Source organism: Saimiri boliviensis, chromosome 10 (genome assembly GCF_048565385.1).
Source record: "Saimiri boliviensis isolate mSaiBol1 chromosome 10, mSaiBol1.pri, whole genome shotgun sequence".
NCBI lineage: Eukaryota > Metazoa > Chordata > Mammalia > Primates > Cebidae > Saimiri > Saimiri boliviensis.
The window spans coordinates 1,239,079-1,258,294 of record NC_133458.1 but is presented as its reverse complement, the minus strand read 5'-3'; the positions used below and the strand labels follow the sequence as shown (position 1 = coordinate 1,258,294).

At 46.3% G+C, this 19,216-nt stretch overlaps 1 protein-coding gene across 4 annotated transcripts in view; it reads right to left on the bottom strand.

Moving 5' to 3' along the window:
- Positions 1-19,216, bottom strand: part of PTPRN2 (protein tyrosine phosphatase receptor type N2) — a 972,293-nt gene that overhangs the window by 581,925 nt on the left and 371,152 nt on the right. The gene's annotated exons all lie outside the window — the stretch shown is intronic.

The following is a 19,216-nucleotide window of genomic DNA, read 5'->3' as shown; positions in this document are numbered from 1 at the left end:
TCATGTTGCCAGCGTCAGCCACGCGTGCCAAGATGCCCGTCAGACTCAGGGCAGTCCTGGTCCTAAACCACCCTGGACGTCTCCAATGTAAAGCCGAAACGGAACTCTCCTTTTCACTCTGACCAACCCACGTCCTTGTTTCACAGTTGCTCTTACATTACTTTTTAACAACAGCTTTATGGAAATAATTCACCCACTTCAGCAGTTTTTAGTGTATTCACAGACTTGTGAAATATCACAACTAAGCCGAGAACATCCGCATCACCCGAAAAGAAAGGCTGCAGCCACTCCACCCCTCCCCACACTGGAACCGCTCATTCGCGTTCCGTCTCTAAGGATGCAGCCTCTCCTGGACATTTCCTGTCAATGGATTCGCAATCACACCACGTGTGGCACCTTGCCTGCCTCATTCCTCCAGCGTGACGTCCTCAGGTGCAGCCAGGCTTGGGCCACGCCTGGGTCAGGACGTCCCTCCCCTGAAGGCCGAGAGCTACCCCATGGCACGGACATCCCACATCGTAAAAACTCACTCATCAGTTGACGGACATTTGCTGTTTTCAACGTTGCAGCTATTTTGAATAATGACGCCATGAGTCTTCATTTGTGAGTCTGTATAAATTGCTTTCAATGCTCTTGGGTTTACTGCAGGATGTCATATGGTAACTTGGCATTTAAATGATGAGGAACTCGCAAACACAGCAGCGGCATGAGCAGTCTCAGCAGTAACTGCAGATTCCAGCTCCTCTGCGTCCCTGCCCACACTTGCTATCGTCCGTCTGTTTTTACTGTGGTCATCCCGGTTGTTGGAGCGGGACGCCTCGTTGTGTCACTTGTGTAACGCCCGGAGCCTCGTGGGTCCCGTACCTGGAGCCTCCAAGCCAGCTGTAACCAAAGGTCCTTTGCGCGGCAGCTCCGGGTCACTGCGTTGGTGGCAGTGAGAGGAGCTGATCACTCACAGCGAGAGGAGCTGGTCCCAGGCACGTTCATTAGGCTCCACGGCATACCCTGCGCCACCCACCACCGCCGCCCCCGTGGCTTATGATACTGCTGCATCTTTGCATGCCCTTACTGACCACTTGTACATCTTCTCTGAAGAAACGTCTGTTGGTATTTTTCGCCTGCGCTGGTCTTCATTTTAACCCCAAACAGCAGCTCCCCAATAGCTACAGCTCTCTTTCAGCAATGCTCAGCAGAGGCCTCAGTGCTGTGTCTGGAGGTCTTCAAGCCAACTCCTTCCCTGATGCCCTGAAACATGTCTGCAGCCTGCTCCTTCAGCTGTAACGTTCTGCAGCGGGGAGGGTGCCAGGGTCTCCTGTTCAATAATCACCTATCACATCACTTACTAATCAATGCCCTGGCCAACATGGTCTTTCACGGAATTTCTGTCTATATTTCCTCCTCACTCATGTAGTATAATTCCCCAGGAGGACATGTGCTCACCATGCTTTGTGTCAACAGACAAAGCAAGGCCCGGCTGTCCTCACCTCTGGGGCAGCTGTAAAAATGTGAGAAATTCCATGTTCTGCGTCTGACTTGGGCTTTACCAAAATGTCACGGACAAGCTGAGTGCTAATAATCTCCAGCTTAGAGACTTTCAAATCCTGGACACACAGGCCCAGCTCCCTGGAGGCTGCATGGGGGTGTAGATGGCACAGTTTAAATCCCATCTACCCACATTTTCTACTCATCCCTCCTCGGGGCACACGACCAGTGCCGTGTCAATGGAGGTGCACACCTGGGCATCAAGCTGAGGGGGCACAGCCCTCACTGACATGAGGTGGGGGGAGGGGGGGCTCTGACTCCCAAGTCTGACTATTTCTGAAAATATCTGGGTTCATGCTCTGGGGAGAGGTTTTTCAATAGCAACCTGGAAGCTGTGAAATGAGTTGATATAGATTGCGTTTGTTTGTTTGCTGTGTGTTTTTGAGACAGAGTCTCCTTCTGTCACCCAGGCTGAAGTGAAATGCTGTGATCTCAGCTCACTGCAACCTCTGCCTCCTGGATTCAAGCTATTCTCATGTCTCAGCCTCCCAAGCAGCTGGGACCACAGGCACACACCCCCATATCTGGCTATCTGGGGGGTGTGTGTGTGTGTGTGTGTGTGTGTGTGTGGTTTTTCAGTAGAAATGGGTTTTCACCATGTTGGCCAGGCTGCTCTCAAACTCCTGGCCTCAAGTGATCCGCCTGCCTCAGCCTCCCAAAGCGCTGGGATTACAGGCATGAGCCACCGTGCCCAGCCATAATGTCTAAGATATTTTAATTATTTATAAAGTGATGTGACTTAGGTATCACACAAACTGTTCAATTTTGTCCAAGGAGTAGCTAAAATCAACCATCCTTCCTTTTAGAAAGAGAGTGTGTAAGACAGCACAGGCATAAGGAACGATGCTCAAGTGACAGCAACTGCTCCCACAACAAACAGCCCTCCAGCAATTTCCCACAAATTGGGGGTAAGTGTCAATCTGCAGCTCGGCCCGAGCTGCCTTCTGCAAAGGCTGTCTCTGAACACCTGGTCAGGCCACCTTGCGGGGGCTGGGGATCTGTGTCCAAATCCCTCATTACATGCCTGCGAGCAGCTCTCCCCTCGCTGCTACGAATGCAGCAACCTGGAGCTTCCACTCAAAGGGCCTTTAATTAACGCTGCATTGGAAGCTCCAGGTGCAGGACTTACAAGGCTTGGTGCACGACACAATCATAGTAGAGTGATCTGTGCAGTCAGCTTGGATAAACAATCTATTTTCGGTTTGTTTATGTTCTGAATCAAATTAAGGTGAAGAAGAAAAAGAATATTTCAGTAGTTAGCACAAACAACAGAGCCTGTAGAAATAATAGCAAACATGGGTTTCCAGAGCCGCTCCAGCTATTCAGCACCCAACTGCAGACGCTACAGCGTTCCGCACCAGGGAGAGATGACCATGCCATAATCAAGAGGGCCTGGGACGGAAAACACACACGGGCAGTGAAGAAGTGTCACCGTGACTGGCTAGTGTGTGGTATGGCGGCCCAAAGGAGAGCGTACGGGCTCTGGAACTGCCTGGGTTTAAACTACCATTAAGTCTAGAAGCACAGTGACCTTTGCTGCAGCAAGTTGTTCAAGTCATCTGTAAAACAAGGATGACAATAATAGTACGTGGCACAGAAGTGTTAATGGCTATGACTACAACTGTTATTACTATGGTTTACTTTGCCTTCTTTCACCTTCCTATTCTTTGAAGCACTCAGGAAATCCGTATTTCAACTGAGGAGGAACTATCTAATCATGCCTTTTCTTCTACTTGCAGCTCTGAGTTTAAAATTCTGTGACTCATTTTCAAACCCCCTATGGTGACGATGTTTTAAGTCTCAGTTCAACATACAAATGATGTGAGATTTCTGAAGAAAATGTGGAATAATTTTCAAGACTGTAGCTGCCCAAACCTGGAAATTAGCAGCCTAAAAGCATGGACACGGACAGATTCCAATACATGCTATGGACATTGCTGCTGCATGAGTTCCTCAAACTACGAGTGAGGGAAATCCTGCTGAGCACCTCTGGCGTCGCCCAGCCATGTGTATGGAGCATCAAGAGCTTCTGCCAAGGTCTGCTGATGTCTCAGCTGACATGATATTCTACCGGGACTATTCTTCAACCCACTGCACTTCCACTCACACAGACACTGAAAAGGCCAGCAGAAAGAAGGCTCACTGAGAGGCTGGCCCAATCCTGCCAGCTCTGTGTGATCTGTGTAAGTGTGGACCACTTATCTAACCTCTTGAGGCCTCACTTTCACCACCTGCAAAACTGGAAAATAATTCTGTTTTCTTTAAAAGCAGTTGTGAGGATGAGGGAGAGTATAGGTAAGATTGACTTGCTCAGCACAAGACTCAGAGGAGGAACATGATAAATGGCAGTCATCAGCAGTATCATCGTCACCATTAGTGTCACTGCCATCATCCACAACAGCATCCCCACCATCCACAGCAGCATCCTCCCCAGTCATCATCCTCACCATCCAAAGTAGCATCCCCATCATCATCCCCACCACCATCATCATCCCCACCACCATCATCATCCCCACCACCATCATCATCCCCACCATGATCATCCTCACCATCATCATCCCCACCATCATCATCCCCACCATCATCATCCCCACCATCCATACGAGCATCCCGACCATCGTCAGCCCCACCATCGTCATCCCCACCACCATCATCATCTCCACCATCATCATCCCAACCATCATCATCCCCACCACCATCATCATCCCCACCACCATCATCCCACCACCATGATCATCCCCACCACCATCTTCCCCACCACCATCATCCCCACCACCAGCATCCCCACCACCATCATCCCCACCATCAGCATCCCCACCAGCATCCCCACCATCATCATCCTCACCACCATAATCCTCACCATCATCCCCACCATCATCCATACCATCATCCCCATCATCATCCCCACCATCATCATCCCCACCACCATCATCCCCACCACCACCATCATCCCTACCACCACCATCATCCCCACCACCATCATCATCCTCACCACCATCATCCCCACCATCATCCCCACCATCATCATCCTCACCATCATCATCCCCGCCATCATCATCCCCACCATCATCATCATCCCCACCACCATCTTCATCCCCACCACAATCATCCCCACCACCATCATCCCCACCACCATCATCCCCACCATCATCATCCCCACCATCATCATCCTCACCATGATCCACACCATCATCCCAACCATCATCATCCCCACCATCATCATTGTCACCATCATCCCCACCACCATCATCCTCACCCTCATCATCCCCACCACCATCATCATCCTCACCCTCATCATCCCCACCACCATCATCATCCCCACCATCATCATCCCCACCACCAGCATCCCCACCACCATCATCCCCACCACCATCATCCCTACCACCATCATCATCCCCACCATCATCATCCCCACCACCATCATCATCCCATCATCCCTACCATCATCATCCCCACCATCATCATCCTCACCATCATCCACACCACCATCATCCTCACCCTCATCATCCCCACCACCATCATCATCCCCACCATCATCATCCCCACCACCATCATCCCCACCATCATCATCCCCACCACCATCATCCCCACCAACGTCATCCCCACCACCAGCGTCCCCACCACCATCATCCTCACCACCATCATCAGCCTCACCATCATCATCATCCCCACCATCATCATCCCCACCACCATCATCATCCTCACCATCATCATCCCCACCATCATCATCCCCACCATCATCATCCCCACCATCATCAACCCCACTATCATCATCCCCACCACCATCATCCCCACCATCATCATCCCCACCATCATCATCCTCACATCATCATCCTCACCATCATCCCCACCATCATCCCCACCATCATCATCCTCACCATCATCCCCACTACCATCATCCCCACCATCATCATCCCCATCATCATCCTCACATCATCATCCCCACCACCATCATCCCCATCATCATCCTCACATCATCATCCTCACCATCATCCCCACCACCATCATCCCCACCATCATCATCCCCACCATCATCATCCCCACCACCGTCATCCCCACCATCATTATCCCCACCATCATCCCCACCATCATCCTCACCATCATCCCCACCATCATCATCCTCACCATCATCCCCACCACCATCATCCCCACCACCATCATTTCCATCGTCATCCCCACCACCATCATCCCCACCATCATCATCCCCACCATCATCCACACCATCATCCCCACAATCATCCCCACCATCGTCATCCCCACCATCGTCATCCCCACCATCATTATCCCCACCACCATCCCCACCACGATCATCCCCACCATCATCATCCCCACCAACATCATCCTCACCATCATCCACACCATCATCCCACAATGATCCCCACCATCGTCATCCCCACCGTCATCATCCCCACCACCATCATCCTCACCACCATCATCATCCTCACCAACATCATCATCCCCACCACCATAATCATCCCCACCACCATAATCATCCCCACCACCATCATCCTCACCACCATCATCATCCTCACCATCATCATCCCCACCATCATCATCCCCACCACCGTCATCCCCACCATCATTATCCCCATCAGCATCCCCACCATCCACAGCAGCACCCCCACCATCAGTGTCACCCCCACCATCAGCAGCATCCAACCTCTACTGCTGTTGTGTGCCAAGCCCTGGGGTTATATGAAGGAAGAATAACAGACATGGTCCTGTCCTCAAACATGAGTGGAGCCACGGACCTTAACAACTGTAATTAAAAGAATACTATAAGAGAGGTTCAGAAAAGCAATATTGGTTTTGGAAGCATGTGATTCTCTTCAGCTGGAGGAAATTAGAGCTGCTTCGTGGAGTCAGCTAATGCAGCTCACAGAGCCGAGCCCTGCACTGTACCCCTCACCTGTCAAACGGTGACACCCACGTGGAAGGGGCTCTTCTCACTCCCAACTTTACTGGGGCCGGGGGTACCAGATATAAAACTCAGGCCTCCTTCCTTTGACAAACATGCCTCTCCTGGAAGTCCACCCAGCCAGTCCCAATGGCACAATTAGGGTTCAGGCTGACAGGCAGGCCTGGAGGTCGGGGAGTCCCGCACGCTTGGAGACACTGAGTGAAGGAGACTCCTGTCTGTGCACAGGCTGTGCTCACGCTCATCAGATATTCTCCTGCACCAAGGATCCAAAACAAACTAGGAAGCCCGAGTGGGGACATCTTTGACCACACAACACACGCTCTCTCCCTGTCTCGCAGCTGCAGGCAGCAGTGACAAGGACATTGATCAAGACATGCGGCTGCCGGCCTGACAAAGCACACGGCCGTAGTGCTGTCTGCAGCTTCCTAACAAGCCGGCACCGGCTGCAGCAAGGTCTGGGAGCTGAGGTGGGGACGCTCCAGCTCCGGATCTGGCTCACGAATGTGGGGTTGGGATTACTTCACTGTGCCCCGCTGAGCTCGGGCCGCAGAGAGGTGACTGGCAGCTCACTGACTTTCTCTGCCTCTCTCTGTGTCTCTGTCTTTGCCTCTTTGTCTCTGTGTGTCTCTGCCTGTCTGTCTCTGTCTTAGCACAGTAGAAAGTGTCAGTGTTTACCAGTGCTCAGGCTCTACGCGGCCCACTCATGTGGAGGGGGAGTAACTGTGGTGTCCTTCTCACCGACAGCTCGGTCACCAAGACAAAATAACCCTTCTGCATTCAGGGAAGCAGGGGAGTCTCACACCAGCGTATACTGTGCTATCTCTGCAGCTAAGATACAGAGCTCTCAGTTTGAAAAACAGGACCCTACAGTTTTTTAGAGTTCACAAAATATGAGGTTGAAGAGGTTAAGTCCTAAACTGCATAGGGTCAACAACTGTAGCACGCTGACAGCATCACGAGTGCCAGTTCACTCACGGGCATCTGCTAACAATGCATTTTCTGAGTCTGGAATTACCTGAAGACGCGAAATGCTGAGAAGCCTGTGATGCTGTCACCTGCCCCGCTCCACGTGAACCCCATGCTGCTGTCACCCACCCTGCTCCACGCAAGCCCCACGCTGCTGTCACCCACCCTGCTCCATGCAAACCCCACGCTGCTGTCACCCACCCTGCTCCACGCGAACCCCGCGCTGCTGTCACCCACCCTGCTCCACGTGAACCCCACGCTGCTGTCACCCGCCTTGCTCCACGCAAACCCCGCACTGCTGTCACCCACCCTGCTCCACTGGAACCCCATGCTGCTGTCACCCCCCTGCTCCACGTGAACCCCACACTGCTGTCACCCACCCTGCTCTACCCGCTGCTCTTCCTTCTGTCACTCCAGGTTCCCGTTTGCATTTTGGCCTTTCCAGAAGCTGCACCCCAAAGCCTCCTACCTGGCAAGTGAAAAGCACAGGGCATGACTAAAGCAGGGAGTTCCAATCCATGTCCCATCTACCCTGGCCTTGGGTTAGAGGCCAACTGAGTCACAGCCACCCAGAGGATGGAGGGGCAGTCCTCGACAGCCACCGGCTGTTATTCACTGAGTGCTTCGCCAGGTTGTCTTGGGCTTTGTATGTCTTAATTTTCTCTAACCTGCTCAATGACTCCATGGTACGAACGTGATTGTCCACATTTTGCAAATGAGAAAAGAAGACCCTGCAGTGAGGAAAGGGCAGAGCTAAGACACAGACCTTCTCCCCAGCCCCGTGTGTCTGTCACATCACACACTCCACACGCCGAGTGAACAGAGGAACAGCGGGCAGGTTGGTCTGCACAGAGCACAGGTCTGAGCATGGAGGGGCTGCGACTGCGGGGATTTGCACCCGTCACTGTGAGTGTTCAGTGGATGGCAGGGACAGGATCGTCTGGGAGGAAACGGGGTGACAGTCAGGATGACTTCGGCCAGCATGCATCAGCCTGCTCTGAACCAAATGCTACTGTGTGTGCTGGGAGTGGAACCCCACGCCCAGGGCCCCACACTCCCACCAGAGCATGGCTTCCCACCAAATGTCATGAGGGCAATTGCATGAGGGACACACTTTTTAAAAAACTCAAACACATGGCAGCCACAGTCCTCCTCACTGTGTGCCTCTGCACCTGGTCCTCCAGGCGGCATGGCCAAGCAGGGGGCTGTGTCCCCATCCTCCAGGCGGCGTGGCCAAGCAGGGGGCTGTGTCCCCATCCTCCAGGCGGCGTGGCCAAGCAGGGAGCTGTGTCCCCATCCTCCAGGCGGCGTGGCCAAGCAGGGGGCTGTGTCCCCATCCTCCAGGCGGCGTGGCCAAGCAGGGGAAGATGGGCATGTTGACTACATCTGGGTGGTTACAGTTTGGGGCTGCTCAGGATAAAGCCACCGTGGGCAGTTACGTGCCAGCTGTCCCATGAATGCAGGCGTGCCTCCTCTTGGGTAGACATCGAGAGTGGAACTGCTGAGTCCAAGGACAGATGTATGTTTAGCCTTAAAGCAGCTTCCAAAGAAAGGGTATAACAGGTGCATCCCACTCCCACTAATGGGAGCATTTCTGTCCTCTATGTCCTCACCGAGAGCTGGCTGTAGAGATGTATTTATTTCAGCCAATCTAGTGACACGAAGTGGTCGTTCTTTATGGTTTGGTGAATACAGATGCTTGGCACCTTTGATGCCTTCACTGGCCATCTGCATGTCTTTTTATGAAGTGTCTGTTCAAAACCTTTTTACACTTTTGTGTGGGGTCTTTTTTCCTTTTGCAGCACTATTGAGGCATAACTGACATACAATAAACATGACAATGAACATGTCTGTCACCCTGAAAATGTCCCGGTGCCCCTGGAGACACCTCCCTCTCCTGTCCCCGTCCACGGCCTCAGGCAATCCCCATCAACATTCTGTCCCTCATGACCCAGTCTGCATTTTCGACTGCTTTCCAAACTGCATTGTAACAATAGGCCCTCTTTTGTCTTTCAGTCAACAGAAATTAGATTCACTGTGCTGTTTTGGGCATCCACAATTTGTTCAATTTTTATTACTGAGTGGCATTCCTTTTTTGGATCAAACGAAATTTCTTTGTCCATTTGCTTTCTGATAGACATTTGGTTTTTCTCAGTCGTGGGCACTTACTATGAAAGCCACTATGAAGATTCGTGTGTAAATCTGTGAGTGCACATATGCTTTCATTTATCTTCAGTAAAAGTGGGATGGAGGGATCACAGGTAGGCATATACTTCACTTTTGAAGGAGCTGTCAAGACATTTTCCACATTGTTGTTAATGTTTTACATTTCCATTGGTGGCATATGAGAGGTCCAGCTTGTTACCTCCTTGCCAACATGTGGGATGGTCAGTTTTTGTTGTTGTTGTTGTTGTCGTTGTTTTCGCCATTCTTACAGGTTTGTAGTGGTGTTTCATTGTGATTGCAATTTTCATTTCCATAATAAGGAATGACATTGAATATTTCACATTAACTTCTCACTTATTTGTTCTCTTTGAAGTGTTTATTCAAATCTTTTCCCCATTTTTATTTTTTCTTTAAATTTCAATAGCTTCTGGGGTATGAGTGGTTTGGGGTCACATGCATGAATTGAATAACGGTGGTCTCAGATTTTAATACACCCATCACTGAAGTAGTGCACATTGTACCCAACATGTGGTTTTTTCTTGTCCCTCTCCCCTTCCACCCTCCCCTTCTGAGTCTCCAAAGTCCTTTATGTCACTCTGTCTGCCTTTGCTTACCCATAGCTTAACTCTCACTTACAAGTAAGAACATAAGGTGATCGGTTTTCCTTTCCTGAGTCACTTTACTTAGAATCATGGCTTCCAGCTCCATCCAAGTGGCTGCAAGAGACATTATTTCATTGCTTTTCATGGCCGAGTAGTCCATGGTGTTGATATATACTACATTTTCTTTCTTTATCCACTTATTGGTCAATTGGTATGTAGACTGGTTCCATATCTTTGCAAGTGTGAATTGCGCTGCAATAAACATATATCTGCAGGTGACTTTTTGATATATTGATTTCTTTTCCTTTGGATAGATACTCAGTAGTGAGATTCCTGTATCAAATAATAGATCCACTTTTAGCTCTTCAAGAAATCTGCATACTGTGTTCCAGAGAGGTTGTATTAATTTTCATTCCCACCAGCAGTGGATAAGTATCCCTTTTCACCACAGTCATACCAGCATCTATTGTGACTTTTTAGTAAGAGTCATTCTTGCAGGAGTATGGTGGCATCTCACTGTGGTTTTAATTTGCATTTCCTTGATGATTAGCGATGTTGAGCATTGTTTCATATGTGTGTGGTTCATTTGTCTATCTTCTTTTAAGAAATGCCTATTCATGTCATTTGTCCACTTTTTAATGGGATTATTTGTTTTTTCTTGCTGATTTGTTTGAGTTCCTTGTAGATTCTGGAGGTTGTTCCTTCCTCAGATGCATAGTTTGCCAATATTTTCTCCCATTCTGTGGGCTGTCTGTTTACTCTGATGATTTCTTTCTCTACATGAAGCTTTTCAGTTTAATTAGGTCCAATTTATTTTTGTTTTAGTTGCATTTGCTTTTGGGGTCTTACTCATGAACTCTTTCCCTAGGCCAATGTCTGGAAGAATTTTTCCTGGTTAATCTTCTAGCAGTTTTGTGGCTTCAGGTCTTAGATTTAAGTCATCAATCCATCTTGAGTTGATTTTTGTATATGGTGAGAGAAAATGAGGTAGGAGGTAGGACTCAATTCCAAAGGCAGGGCTCCATTACTGGACCAAACTGAAGACTAGTTAAAACAGGGCCAAGGTGGAAGCAGCTTTCCATAAGTCATGCCTTCCAGCGTGCCATGTCAGTTTACCCTTGCTATGGCAACACCCAGAAGTTACTGCCCCTTTCCATGGCAATGATCTGATGACCCAAAAGTTACTACCCCTTCCATAGAAATTTCTGCATAAACAACTCTTAATCTACATGTAATTAAAAGTAGGTATAAATATGACTGCAAAGCTTTCTTGAGCTGCTACCCTCTGCCTATGGGGTAGCCTGACTCCACAGGAGCAGTCCCGGAGCTACAACACTGCCAGAGCTGTAACATCACCCTTTCAATAACATTGTTTTCTTCTATCTCCAGCTTGCCCTTGAATTCTTTCCTAGGCAAAGTCAAGAAACCGTGTGGGTTAAGCCACACTTAGGGGCTCCTTACACTGCATCATAGAGATCCAGTTTCATTCTTATACATGTGGTTATGTGGTTTTCCCAAAACCATTTATTAAACAGGTGTCCTTTCCCCAGTTTGTGCTTTTGTATGCTTTGTTGAAGATCAGTTGATTGTGCTTGGCTTGATTTCTGGGTTATCTATTCTGTTCCATTGGTCTACGTGTCTACTTTTCTACCAGTACCATGCTGTTTTGGTAACTCTAGCCTTGTAGTATACTTTGGAGTCAGGTTACATGATGCCTCCAAATCTGTTCTCTTTGTTTAGGATTGCTTTGGCTCTTTGGGCTCTTTTTTGGTGCTGTATAAAAATAATGTTGGTATTTTGATAGGAATTTCATTGGCTCTGTAGATTGCTTTGGGCAGTGTGGTCATCTTCATGACACTGATTCTTCCAATCCGTAAGCATGGGATGTGTTTCCATTTGTTTGTGTCATCTACAATATATCACAGCAGTGTCTTGTGTTCTCCTTACAGAGATCTTTCACCACCTTGGTTAAGCACATTCATAGATATTGTATTCATTTTTTGAAGCCCTTGTTAAGGGGACTACATTCTTGATTTGATTCTCAGCTTTGTCATTGTTGGTGTATAACAGTGCTACTAATCTGTATACATTGATTTTGTAACCTGAGACTTTCCTGAATTCACTTATCAAATCTAGGAGTCTTTTGAAGGAGTCTTTAGGGTTTCATGGGTATATGATCATGTCACTGGCAAACAGCAATAGTTTGACTTCTTCTTTTCCAATTTGGATGCTTTTTCTTTCTTTCTCTTAACTGATTGCTCTGGCTAGGATTTCCAGTACTGTGTTGAATAGAAGTGGTGAGAGTGGGCATCCTTGTCTTCCTTCGGTTTTCAGGAGGAACGCTTTCAACTTTTCCCCATTTCGTATGATGTTGGTTGTGGGTTTGTCATCGATGGCTTTTATTATTTTGAGGTAAGTATCTTCTATGCTAAGCTTGTTGAGGGTTTTTATCATGAAGTGATGCTGGGTTTTATTCAGTGCTTTTTCTGCAGCTATTGAGATGATCATATGGTGTTTGTTTTTAATTCCATTTATGTGATGTATCACATTTATTAACTTGCATATGTTAAACCATCCGTGCATTCCTGGGATGAAACCCACTTGATCATAGTGTATTATATTTTCGATGTGCTATTTTCAGTTAGCCAGTATTTCGTTGAGGATTTTTGCATCTATGTCCATCAGTGGTATTGCTCTGTAGATTTCTTTTGTTCATTCTGTCCTTCCCAGGTTTTGGTATCAGAGTGATACTGGCTTCATAGAATTAGTTAGGGAGAATTATCTCTTGATCTTTTGGAATAGTTTCAGTAGAATTGCTACCAATTATTTGAGTGTCTGATATAATTCAGCTGTGAATCCATCTGGTCCTGGGCTGCTGCTGCTGCTGCTGCTGCTGCTGCTGCTGCTGCTGCTGCTGCTGCTGCTGTTTTGTTGTTGCTGGCAATTTTTAAATTACTGATTCAATCTCACTGGTTGTTATTAGTCTGTTTTGGATTTCTATTCCTTCCTGATTTAATCTAGGAGGGTTGTATGTTTCTAGGAATGTATTCATGCATTCATTTCCTCTAGATTTTCTAGTTTGTCTGCACAGAGGTATTCATGTAGTCTTGAATGATCTTTTGTATTTCTGTGGTGTAGCTGAGTTTATTTGAATCTTTACTCTGTTTCTTGATTAATCTAGCTAATGTTCTATCAATTTTATCTTTTCAAATAAGGAATTTTTTGTTTCATTGATCTTTTATATTTGTTTGTTTATTTCAAATTCATTTAGCTCTGCTCTGATCTTTGTTATTTCTTTTCTTCTGCTAGCTTTGGGGTTTAGTTTGTTTGTATTTCTCTAATTCCTTGCTGTGTATTTCTCTAATTCCTTGCTGTGTGACATTAAGTTGTCAATTTGTGTTCTTTCAGACTTTCTGATGTAGGCATTTAGCACTGTAAACTTTCCTCGCAGCATTGCTTTTGCTGCATCCCAGAGGTTTTGACAACTTGTGTCACTGTTATCATTCATTTCAAAGAATTTGAAAACTTTGGTCTTGATTTCATTGTATACCCAAAAATCATGGGGGAGCATATTTTTTTGATTTCCATGTATTTCTATAGTTTAAAAAAATTCCTTTGGAGTGGATTTCTAGTTTTATTCCACTGTGGTCTGCGAATATACTTGATATAATTTTAATTTTAAAAAATATATTAAGACTAGTTTTGTAGTTTAGTATATAGTCTTTTTTTTATTACTTTTTTTTTAAAAAAACAGGATACACGTGCAGAATATGCAGGTTTGTTACGTAGGTGTACATGTGCCGTAGTGGTTTGCTGCACCTATTACCCATCCTCTAAGTTCCCTTCCCTCTCCCCTCAACACCCAACAGGCCCTGGTGTGTGTTGTGGCCCTCCCTGTGTTCATATGTTCTCATTGTTCAACTCCCACTTATGAGTGAGAACACGTAGTGTTTGGTTTTCTGTTCCTGTGTTAGTTTGTTGAGGATGATGGTGTCTAGCTTCAGCCATGTCCCTGCAAAGGACATGATCTCATTGCTTTTTATGACTGCATAGTATTCCATGGTGTATATGTGCCACATTTTCTTCATCTAGTCTATCTTGGAGAATGCTCCATGTGCTGATGAGAAGAATGAATATTCTGCAGTTCTTGGTTAGAATGTTCCTTAAAAATCTGGTCCATTTGTTCTAGAGTATAGATTAAGTCCATTGCTTCCTGTTGACTTTCTTCTCAACAATCTGTCCAGTACTGCCAGTGGAGAATTGAAGTCTCCCAGTATTAGTGTGTTGCTACCTATCTCACTTCTTAGGTCTAGTAGTAATTGTTTTACAAATCTGAGAGCTCCAGTATTTGGTGCACATGAATTTAGAGTTGTAATATTTTCTTGTTGGACTGACCCTTTTATCATTATTTCATGACCTGCTTTGTCTCTTTTCACTGTTGTTGCCTTAAAGTCTGTTTTATCTGACATAAGAATACTCCTGCTCACTTTTGGTTTCCATGTGCATGGAATATCTTTTACTGTCCCTTTGCCTTAAATTTATATGCGTCTTTATGTGTTAGGTGAGTCTGTTGAAGACAGCAGATATTTGGTTTGTGACTTTTTATTCATTCTGCCAATCTGTATCTTTTTAATGGAGTATTTAGGCCATTGACATTCAACACTAATACTGAGATGTGAGATACTGTCCCAATCATCATGGAGACAGGAAGTGTGACTTTCAGGCCACACCTATTCCAGTCCAGCAGCAAAGCCAGGCTCCCAGATTCTGTGCTTGTGGCTGCAGCACGCTTCCCACTCCCCTCAGGGTTATGGCCAAGGGATTTTGTCCCCACTCGAGATTAGCTTGCAAATTTCAGTTGGGAGCTTCTCTCAACCTGTGGCCACTGCCTGAGTTGGCTGGAGACTTCTGCAGGGTGCCCTGTGAGGCAGAATGGCTTCCTCCAATCCGTGCTGGGGACCAGGAATGTATGCAGAGCCTTCCTGCTGTTTCTCCCACTTTTTATTCTCCACTGCTCCCTAAATCAGTTCCAGCACTGGGTGGGGTTAAGATCGTTCCCCCATGGGCTGGGTTCCTCAGTGGGGGTGCATATCTCGGAGGCAGTGTCTCTAGTTTCTTTCAGTTTTCCTGTCAAGTTCTGCTGTTGCCTCTTGGAGAAAAGTTCACAGTGTGAATCTTTACACACTATTTTGTCTTTCCAGGTGGGAGAGGCATGCTAACACTGCTTCCAATCCACCGTCTTGGGGAAAAAATGCCCATTTTAATGTGCTGCTTTTTATTTTAAATTAGTTTTTAGAGATTTTTATACATTCTGAAATTCTTTTTTTAATCTTAAGAAGTGCTATTTGCAAGTATTTCCCTAAGCCTGTGGCTGTTCTTTTCATTCTTTTGCGTGTCTTTCAAAGAAGTGTCTTCTTTTGAAGAAGAAAACGTTTTAATTTTGACAAAGTTTTAGTTATCAGTTTTTTTAAGGATTGTGTTTTTGTGTCATATCTATACCAACTTGGAGGTAATTTCCACCTTAACACTATTGAGCCTTTAGACATGTCATCGTGCATATATCTCCATTAATTTGTCTTCTTTAATTTTTCTCAATATATTGCAGTTTTCATTGTACATTGCCTTACACATATTTTAGATCCAACCTTAATTATTTCATAATTTTGATGCTATATTTTAAAAAAATTCAATATTTATTGTTGCTCATATACAGAAATAAATTTTTGTGTGCTGACTTTTTACTCTACAGCATTGCTATATTAGTTTCAGTAGCTCTTCTGTAGGTTCCACCAAATTTTTGACAAAGGTTACGTACAGTCCGAATGCCTTTCGTTTCTTCTTGCTTTATTGCACTGGCTAATACCTTCAATGCTATAGGCAGGTGGATTCCGTGAGGTAAGGGGTTTGACACCAGCCTGGTCAACACAGTGAAACCCTTTCTCTACTAAAGATACAAAAATTAGGTGGGCCTGGTGGCGGGTGCCTATAATCCCAGCTACTTGGGAGGCTGAGGCAGGAGAATGGCTTAAACCCAGGAGGCAGAGGTTTCAGTGAGCTGAGATCATGCCATTGTACTCTAGCCTGGGCAACAACAGCAAAATTCCATATCAAAAGAAAAAAGATCTTCAATGCAAAGTTGAATAGAAGAGGTAAGAGCAGACATCCTTGTCTAATTCCAGATTTTAAGTAGAAAGCATTCAGCTCTGCGCCATTTGGTATAGTCTTAGATGTAGGCGTCTGTTATGGATGGAGGCTGGGTTTTGTCAAATGCTTTTCCTGGTACCTACTGGACTACCACATGGTGCTTCTTTTCCTTGTTACTATGGTGAGCTATGTTGGTTGATGTACAAATGTTCAACATACTTTGCATATCTGGGATAAATCCCCCTTGATTATGATGCAGTATATATTTTTATATATTGTTTACATATTTTATATATTGTGGAATTTAAATTAACAAAAATTGTTTAGAATTTTTGTTTCTATACTTTTGAAGAACAATAACCTGCAGTTTTAAAATCTTTTTTTGTATGATTTTTTCCTTTCGGCATCTATTGAGACTTATTTTATGGCCCAGCATTTGATCTTGTTTGGGAAATATTCCACATAACATACTTAAAAAGAATGTGTACTCAGCAGTTTTTAGGTGTATCATTCTATAAACATCACTCAGCTTAGATTGGTTAATGGTGTGGTTCAAATCTTCTCTGTCCTTACTGATATTTTAACTATTTGTTTAATCAGCTACTGAGAAGAGTGTTTCCATCACTATGATCATGATGGCCTTGTATATTTCTCACTTTAGTTTTCTCATATTTTTCCTTTACATATTTGAAGCACTGAAACTTGTTTGTAAACTTTTTCTGTAGCATTTTGATGAACTGACTATGCAGTCCTCATAAACTGTCTCCATCATGAATAACACTACTGGTCCTGAAGTGCATTCTAATAGTAACATGCCTATGCCAGCTTTCCTGCCTTTTGAGTTTCCACTGCACACATTTTCCAACCTTTGGGTCTAAGTTACCTTCTTCGCCCAGGCTGGGGTCTTGGCTCCAGTGAGACTGGAGATCCCTTTATGCTCTGCGCTCGGCAGCCGGGTTTCTGAACCATAAGGGAGCTCTCTGTGCTTCATGGGCCAAGTGTCCGTTTGTGAGTTCCTGAAGCTTCTCTTTCCTCTCGGTCCCCCTGGCTTTCTGCACCCTTAGAAAGGTTCCACAGATGCCTTTCCAGCATGCTTCCTTGTCCGCAGCCTTCCGAAGGCCCCTGTGGTGCCCTCCATTCTGGAGAGGACTGGTGCTCCTTGCCAGGATTTCTCCAGCCCCAGCCAGGTGCTCTGTGCAGCCTGTCTCTCAAATCGGTTCCACGCGTGTCAAGAGTTTCTTAAAAGTTAGGCCAAGTTCTCCCCGCTTCCTGTGACTGGCTTCCACTCTTCCATTCTGATGCACATCAAAGAGCTGTGGTCTCCTCTCCCCGAAATGAGTTCGTCACTTTCTGGAATGCAGTTCATCCACTCTACCTGCGTCCTCCGCTCTGGTGGGTTTCTCCTGGGGCTCCCTTGTGTTGTCATGGTAAGAGGGGGATGGTCCCTTGGCACATTTCTCAGGGGCTCACTCTTGTGGCCGGGGTGGGAGGGGAATGGGCTCCTGACACTCTGCACACCAAGTCTGCCATACACCTGAAGGAGGTGCGTCCGGGTCGTTCTCCAAGGCCACGGTCTCGGAGGCCCCGCCTGGGCCCACCTGCCCCCTCTGGCATGAGGCGCCTTTACTCTCAGGGTTCTCTCCATCACAGCACTTGCTCCAACTTTTTAACTGTATTTTTTGCTTGTTTGCGTTCCCCACCTATCCAGTAAAACTGTAAAATCCTGAAGGGCAGAAACTAACTTTCCTCAACCATTTCCTTAACCCACACCATTTCTTATCTGTTACATACATTTTTTAAACATTTCCAAAATAAATCAGCTAATTGCTGGTCTTGGTAAGTAATAATTTCTGATTAAACCTCCTCAGTAACACAGAGTAGACAGGGAATTTATGGTGTTCTGCATGATGAGTGCTGGATTGTGAACTGGTGCTACATAGTCAATAAAACACAAAGTGTTACAACCTTAACCATGCAGAAGTAATAAGGACACCTTGATTTAGTGATCAATAAGAGCTCAATTAGTGTGGCAGAGCTTTGAGTTACTTGATGTGATTTAAGAGGAGCATGATTTTATTCCCGGTGGCTTCTGTTAGGATGTAATCCGTGTGAAGGCCCTGAGAGACATTACATTTAGGATATTTCTCCATGTAGAGTTTCACACGTGATGACAGACACATAGAAAACAATGCTTTACCAGAAAATTCACAGGAAGTTGACTGTACCTTGAAAGATTGTCAGTATCTAAAGCTTAAACTTCCAATTACAGTATTTCATCATCTAAGAGGGGAGGGGAAGGGAAGCTGCAGCCGGACCCCCAACTCCCGATATTTACGGGGCAGCAAAATCTGCACCACAGTGCCGCAGCCTCGGGTCACACACTCACTGCCTGCGCTGTCTTCAGCACTGGGTCATTAGGGAGATGGCTAGAGCTTTCTCCTCATTTAAACACTGGACAGAAAAGAAAATGAGTTCTGGGTTTTCATGCATTTTTTTTAAATAGTGAGAAGCATCTATCTTAACAATGAAGAAAAACGCCTGAGCCAAAATGTCAGCAACTGCTCATTTTCCGAATAACCATTTGGCTGCCGTGCTGACTGTCCATGTGCTGGAATGACCATGGAACTCGTTAATTCAAACAGGGACACCTGGGGGGGCGGACACTGACTCCCTCCTGACTATGCTGAGGGACGGCAGAGACCAGTCCTGTGTGGGAGCTCAAAAGTGGCAGAGCCCAGCTTCAGATAAGGCGGGCCCTGGCCGCTGCGGGGGAATGTTTGACATGACCGGTGCCCACACCCTTCTCCCATTTCTGTTTCTTCAAATGGAGAGGAGGCCAGGTGGAGGCAGTGGTGAGAGATGCCTCCTCCCACAC